This window comes from Mirounga leonina, unplaced genomic scaffold (genome assembly GCF_011800145.1).
Source record: "Mirounga leonina isolate KUSES-001 unplaced genomic scaffold, KU_Mleo_1.0 Mir_115, whole genome shotgun sequence".
NCBI lineage: Eukaryota > Metazoa > Chordata > Mammalia > Carnivora > Phocidae > Mirounga > Mirounga leonina.
This window is the reverse complement of record NW_023270268.1, coordinates 85,106,038-85,113,274: the sequence shown is the minus strand read 5'-3', so window position 1 is coordinate 85,113,274 and position 7,237 is coordinate 85,106,038.

Below are 7,237 nucleotides of genomic sequence, written 5' to 3'. Positions count from 1 at the left end.
ATTGCTCCTGTGATCCAAAAGCTTAACTGAGAATTGGTTGATCATGTTGCTAAAAGTTGCTTGACTCATCAACCTTTTTTAACAGGTTCAAATTTTACAAAGGGTTTTAATTTCCTAAAAAGAAAAGTAGGTATAGAATTTCTGTATTTATCTTTTTTGTTTAAGGAGAGCTTTACTGTCTGTTGTCCTAATTTCCTTTTTGGATCCTCCCCCCCCTCAGAACCATCTGCATTTTATTTAATGTAGTCATTAAAATATTATTGAGGGCATGTTCTATCCTCTTCAGTGTATGGTTCTTTAAAAGAAATAGTCCCTCAGAATTGGACAGTGTTGTTAATTAGCTTGTGTATATAGGATTTCATGATGAATGACTTAGGAAGTAAGACTCATTTAGGGAGTTCTCCTTAGGTTACCTGTTGACAGTCCTTAATTTCTGTTTCTTTTTAGACAAGAAAACATACAAGAAAGAGTTTAGGGAAATCAAGTCCTGTCTGTCTATTGTATGATATTTAGTAAATTATATTGTATTTCAAAAAAATTATATTTCTGCTGCCTTTTTTCCTTTATAAACAAATTAGAGATAAGATTGAGTAATGGGAATAGGTTTTGAGGTCCTATCTCCCTTGAGAAAGGCTCCTTGAAGTAATTTATTAATGCTAATATCTAAAGTTAGATTAATTAGAGGCATATTGTAATGGAAATAGGCCAGATATCTTTGTTTATTGTAGTGTAGCTAACCTGTTCACATTTTCCAAACAGTGTTTAAAAGGTCTTTCATTTGTGCCCCTTTGTTGGTCACTTTTACCTTTAAGGAAAAGATGCTTTAAGGCTGGAATGTGAGTGTTCAGTGATTCCTCTCCTCCTTCAACAGGCCAGAGTGATAACAGTTAATGACCAAATGGCCTAGAGCAGTAAAGGGTGTGGACAGATGGCTGCTTGCTGAACGGCATGTGAGTAGCAGAGACGGATACACAGTTTTGGGGAGCCGCCAGATGCATCTACCCTTCCAAGCACAGTTTTACAGGAATAGTGAATTTAAGTGCCTATGGAGCCACGGGGAAGCAATAGTGACTCCCTAGGCCAACTCTGGTTTTATGTGGCCACAGGTGACCCATGGCTTCTGAAATTGTGGAGATTTCCTGCCCACCTAGCTGCTGGTCGCCTACTCAGTATTTAGAAAGAACAAAAACAGAAAAGAATGTCCAAATTCATGAAATAATTTTATGCACCTATATGTATGTACCAGGGTCTTGCTGGGTCCTAGGGATGTACAGATGAGAAAAAAATATGGGCTGGTTTTTGTTTTTTTAAGATTTTATTTATTTTGAGAGAGAGAGTGAGCATGAAGAAGGGGGAGGGGCAGAGAGGGAGAAGCATGACCTGAGCTGAGCGCAGCTGCTTAACTGACTGAGCCACTGAGCCACCCTAAACATGGGCTGTTTTAAAGTTGTTCACAATTGGGGCGCCTGGGTAGCTCAGTTGGTTAGGCATCTGACTCTTGCTTTCAGCTCAAGTCATGATCTCTGGGTCGTGAGATCAGGCCCCATGTCGTGCTCTGCACTCAGTGGGGAATCTGCTTGTGATTCTCTCCCTTTGCCTCTGCCCCTCTACCCCAACCCCCTGCTCATGCTCTCCCCCTCTCTCTCGCTCTCTCTCAAAAAATAAAATAAACTTTACAGAAAAATAAAAATAAAGTTGTTCACAATCAAGTGAGAAAGCATGTAGAAATAGACTACCATGAAAGAGCGGAATAATTGTTTTCATGGACCAGTGAGGCATGGGAGAGAGGGAGTATTTGACTTAATCTGGAGTGATATTTAAACTGAGTCTTAGAAGACAAATACGAGTTAGTGAGGGTAGATCCACTGTTGCAGGCCCGTGGGATAGCATGTACATGAGACAGAGGCACAAGTGGAGACGGTACATACCGGAAGAGTGGTGGGAGAGGATATGAAACGGGAGGACTGGGGCCAGATATAATTGCCATGCTAAGGAGTTTGGGTTTCATCCTATTTGTCATGGGGGAGCCCTTCAAAGGTTTTCAAATGGGGTCATGGCATGATCTGTGGTCTTGGACGATTACTCTAGCTGCAAAAGGCAGTGATAGAAAAATGGGAGATGAGTCTGGAGGCCTAGGCAGGAAATGACGAGGACCTAAAAGTGACTGTAAAGATGTGAAGGAAGGATGTATTTAAGAGACCTTCAGGAAGGGCGCCTGGGTGGCTCAGTTGGTTAAGCGACTGCCTTCGGCTCAGGTCATGATCCCGGAGTCCTGGGATCGAGTCCCACATCGGGCTCCCGGCTCAGCGGGGAGCTTGCTTCTCCCTCTGACCCTATCCCCTCTCATGCTGTTTCTCTCTCTCTCTCTCTCTCTCAAATAAATAAATAAACTTAAAAAAAAAAAGAGACCTTCAGGAAGAGAAATGGACACCATTTGTGTGTAGAGGATGAGGCACTCTTTTTGGTGTGAATATCTGGGAGAATTGTGGCATTCTATTAAGGAATTGAAAAGGAGGAATAGATTGGAGGAGAAGGTGATGAGTTCCATTTTGAACACACTGAATCTGAGATGGAAATACTGAAAAAGCAATGGGAGTTACGAAGTCTGAAGTTAGAGAGGCAGCCAACAGGGAGCGGGAGCTGCTGACACGTTGCTTTCCTCACTGGTTCTGCTAGCCCCACAGAGCCCCACAACCCCGTGGGCAGAGGGAGAAGACACTGAAAAGACAACGCACTGCCCCTCCAAATGGCGACTCTATCAGGTAAAGACTGGTGGGTTGTTTTCTGTTTTAGCTCTTGTGTGCCCTACATCTCTGAGAAACAATCCTAGCCCTTCAAAAATTTTGATGTCCCCTTTTAAATCTGTAAATGTCCTATCATTTTGGTTTTCAGGCGAGAACACGGCTGCAGTAGTCCGGAGTCCTACGTTCTAAGTGCTGGCAGTGCTGCCATGACATGATGCCCAAGCCGACTTCTTCCCGTCTAGGGCCATTTCTTTATCTGCTCAACTGAGGAGGTTGTCCCAGCTCAGTGGTGTTCATTTTAGGATGCCCACTAGAATCACCTGAATGGCTTTTAATTTTTTAAACAGCTTTGTTGAGATGTAATTGACATACAATAAGCTATACATATTAAAGTGTACAGTTTGATAAGTTTTTGTGTTTTTTTCAAGATTTTATTGATCTGGGACACCTGGGTGGTTCAGTCAGTTAAGTGTCTGCCTTTGGCTCAGTTCATGATCCCAGGGTCCTGGGATCGAGTTCCGCGTCAGGCTCCCTGCTCAGTGGGAAGCCTGCTTCTCCCTCTCCCTCTGCCCCTCCCCTGCTTGTGCTCTCTCTCTCTCTGACAAATAAATAAAATCTTTAAAAAGATTAAAAATATTTAAAAATCTAAAAAAGATTTTATTTGTCAGAGAGAGAGAGAGCACAAGCAGGGGGCGTGGCAGGCTGAGGGAGAAACAGGCTCCCCGCTGAGCAAAGTGCCCAATTTGGGACTCGATCCCAGGACCCCGGGATCATGACCTGAGCCAAAGGCAGACCCTTAACCAACTGAGCCACCCAGGCGTCCCACTTTGATAATTTTGACATCTGTATGCATCCATCACAATCAAAAGACTATATACCTGGGCAGCTTTTAAAAAGTAGGATACCCAGGCAAATGAGATTTGATGGCATGGGGGATGCACTCAGGCATCAGTATCAGTTTGTTTTGTTTTGTTTTAAGTTCCCAGGTAATTCTCCCTTGAACTAGGAGATCACCAGTCAGGACTGATTTTTGAGGAGCCTGAGAGTGGAGGCAAAATCTCTGTTTTATGACCAGGAAAATACATACCGAAAAACAAAAACAAAAACAAAAACCAACTAACCATATGCTGAGAGCAAATCTCTGGCAGAGCCAGAACTAGTACTGAAGGCATCTAATATCTCTTCTGTTGTTCCTTCTATGACCCTTGGTGAGCTACATTTATGCAGTCATTTAAAAGAGGTCAGTGTCCTTGGGGTGTCTGGGTGGTGCAGTCACTTGGGCATCCAACTCTTGGGTTTGGCTCCTTTGTGGAATCTGCTTGAGATTCTCTCTCTCTCTCCCTCTGCTCCTCCTGCCCGTGCTCGTATGTGTGCACACACACACACTCTCTCTCTCTTTAAAATAAATAAATAAATCTAAAAAAAAGAGAGAGAGATCAGTGTCTTTTTTTTTAATGTTTGTTTGTTTATTTATTTATTTATTTATTTATTTATTTATTTATTAGAGAGAGAGAGAGAGCATGAGAGGGGAGAAGGTCAGAGGGAGAAGCAGACTCCCCGCCGAGCAGGGAGCCCGATGTGGGACTCGATCCCGGGACTCCAGGATCATGACCTGAGCCGAAGGCAGTCGCCTAACCAACTGAGCCACACAGGAGCCCAAGATCAGTGTCTTTATCAGGATTTTTTTCAGGGACAGTGTAGTTGGTATCCTTCCTGAATCAGAGTAGCAATGAAATATGGTGTTAAACCAAAACTGAAAAGCTGCACCTGAGGTTTGTCCATCTTAGAATCAAACTTTTTACCACTTTGAAAAAAAGGAGATATAGTCACTAAAAATTGCAGCAGGAAAATACACAAAAATAAAGGGAAGAATATTTAATCACAGAACAGTAGTAAGTACTGTCGATATCTTCGTACATAGCCATCCAATGTTTTGTATACAAACTTTAAAATTTTTTTATCAGAAGTGAAGTCATCCTCTACCCCCTACTTGTTTTTTTTTTTTTTAAAGATTTTATTTATTATTTGACAGAGAGAGAGATAGCAACAGCAGGAACACAAGCAGGGGGAGTGGGAGAGAGAGAAGCAGGCTTCCCGCCGAGCAGGGAGCCCAATGTGGGACTCGATCCCAGGACCCTGGGATCATGACCTGAGCCGAAGGCAGACGCTTAACGACTGAGCCACCCAGGTGCCCCTCTACCCCCTACTTGTAACCAGCTTGTTACATAACATTACTTCCCTGTGTCATTAAATAATTATATCAACTAAAAAAAATTGCAACAGGAAAGAAATAATAAAACCTTGTTTTATGGGTTGAGTTGTGGCTCCCCCAAATTCATATGTTGAAGTCCTAACCCCCAGTACTTCCAAATATGACCTTATTTGGAAATAGAGTCATTGCAGGTATAATGAGTTGAGGTCATACTGGAGTAGGGTGGGCCTCTAATCCAGTGTGACTGGTGTCCTTATAAAAAGAGGATATTTGCACATAGACATGCACACGGGGAGAACACCATGTGAAGAGGAAGGCAGAGACTGGTATGATGCCGTAGGAGCCAAGGAATGGCAATGATTGTTAGCCAAGCCCCAGATGCTAGGAAAGAGGCATGGAACAGACTCCTCCCTCACGGCTCTCAGAAGGAACCAGTTCTGCCACACTTCGGTCTTGGACTTCTAGCCTCCAGAACAGTGAGATGGTACATTATCGTTGTCAAAGCCACCTTTTTGCCGTAGCAACCCTAGAAAACTAGTACACCTGGTAAGTTTTCTCTTTACTGATCCTGATATTTCTCTGTGGAGACAACGTTGATGGTGTGTCTGGTGGTTTGTTGGAACAAGGGCCAGGAACAATTTTAGGGGTGTGATAGATTTGTTGGGAGGTCTTTTGTCAGGTTACATTGGTAATGTTTGGAAAGTGCGTAGTATAGTGACTAAGTCAACACTGCTTGGATTCAAACCCAATACTACCACTTACTAGTTGTGTTACTTTGAGGAGGACATTTGATTTCTCTGTGCCTCAGTTTCCAAATTATCTGTAAAATGTGTAGAATAGTACTACTTCCTTTAAAGGATGTTGTGAGGATGAAAGGAAAGGCACATTGAGAGGCTTAGAATAGTGCCAGGAACATAGTACGCATTCAGTACATTTCTCAATATTGTTACTGAGCTGGTCTACAGTAGGTAAATATCATTAGGAACCAACTATGAGAAAAAAAGCAATTTTTTTTGTAGGTTGTGTGTGTGTGTGTGTGTAAAACAACTTCTAACTCATTTGGTCCTAAAATTGGGAATAGGAAACACTTAAAAAATATTTAAAGCAACAGAAACTTGAAGTAGTTTAAGCAAAAGGAGTTAATTATAGAGATACATGGCTATCTCACAGAGGTCAGTGGCAAGAATATAGTTGGACTTCACGAGAGACTTGGACAAGACAATGGAAAGTCATCAAGAGTCTGGGAGTATCACCTCTTCCTTGTCCCTGAGACAGCACTCTGCCTAAACTTTCTCTTCTACACAGTCCACACTGTGGAAAAATAGTTGCCAATACATCTCCTCCTTTTAAGAAATCAACCCAGGACAAGATTGGACTCTTCGTCCTACTATCAAATTCTGAAGACAGGGACGCCCCTTCCCACTGCTAGTCCCATCGGCTGTGGTCAAGGGGTGGAAGCGGGTTCACACAGCACCTGGGAAGCTGCTGGGATCCCCGTCTGAGCCCCTTTGGCTGGCGGAGGTGGTCGGTGGGAGGCAGTCACAGAGAAGAGAGGCTGGGTACTCCACAGACACTGACAAGCATGCTTTTATTTCAAAGTTTGGCCATGTAAAGAGTAGCATTCTTAAGGAATCCAAGAATACAAAAAGACAAAGGAGGCTGAAAGGGAGGGAGAGGACCCACTTCTTGGGGCCAGACTCAGCTCTGAGGAGGAACAGACACTGCTTGGGCAGCAGGGGCTGCATTTCGGCAGGAGCTGGTCTGCTACGCCAAAGGCAGGAATAAAAAGCTCAGGTCTGGGCGCCTGGGTGGCTCAGTCATTAAGCGTCTGCCTTCGGCTCAAGTCATGATCCCAGGGTCCTGGGATTGAGCCCCGCATCGGGCTCCCTGCTCGGCAGGGAGTCTGCTTCTCCCTCTCCCACTCCCCCTGCTTGTGTTCCCTCTCTCGCTGTGTCTCTGTCAAATAAATAAATAAAATCTTAAAAACAAACAAACAAACAAAAAAAAACCCTCAGGTCTTTTGGACCTAGAAAAAAGAAACTGTGCTTCTTGCCTCAAGCTTCTGTTCCCTGTGTAAGAGAGAGAATAAAGGAGGGTGAGGTTGGAAATTCAAAGGAAAGCCAGTTCAGCGATCTGCTCTTTGTTTGGCTCATCTTGGGTCATTACCATCCTGTTGCTCACAAGCTGCTCATTTTGAGCATTAAAAATTGGGGTGATGGCATTGTTAATAAGTTGCGCCCTCTCTTGCGGGCATGATGCTTACATACTTCATTGGATTCTT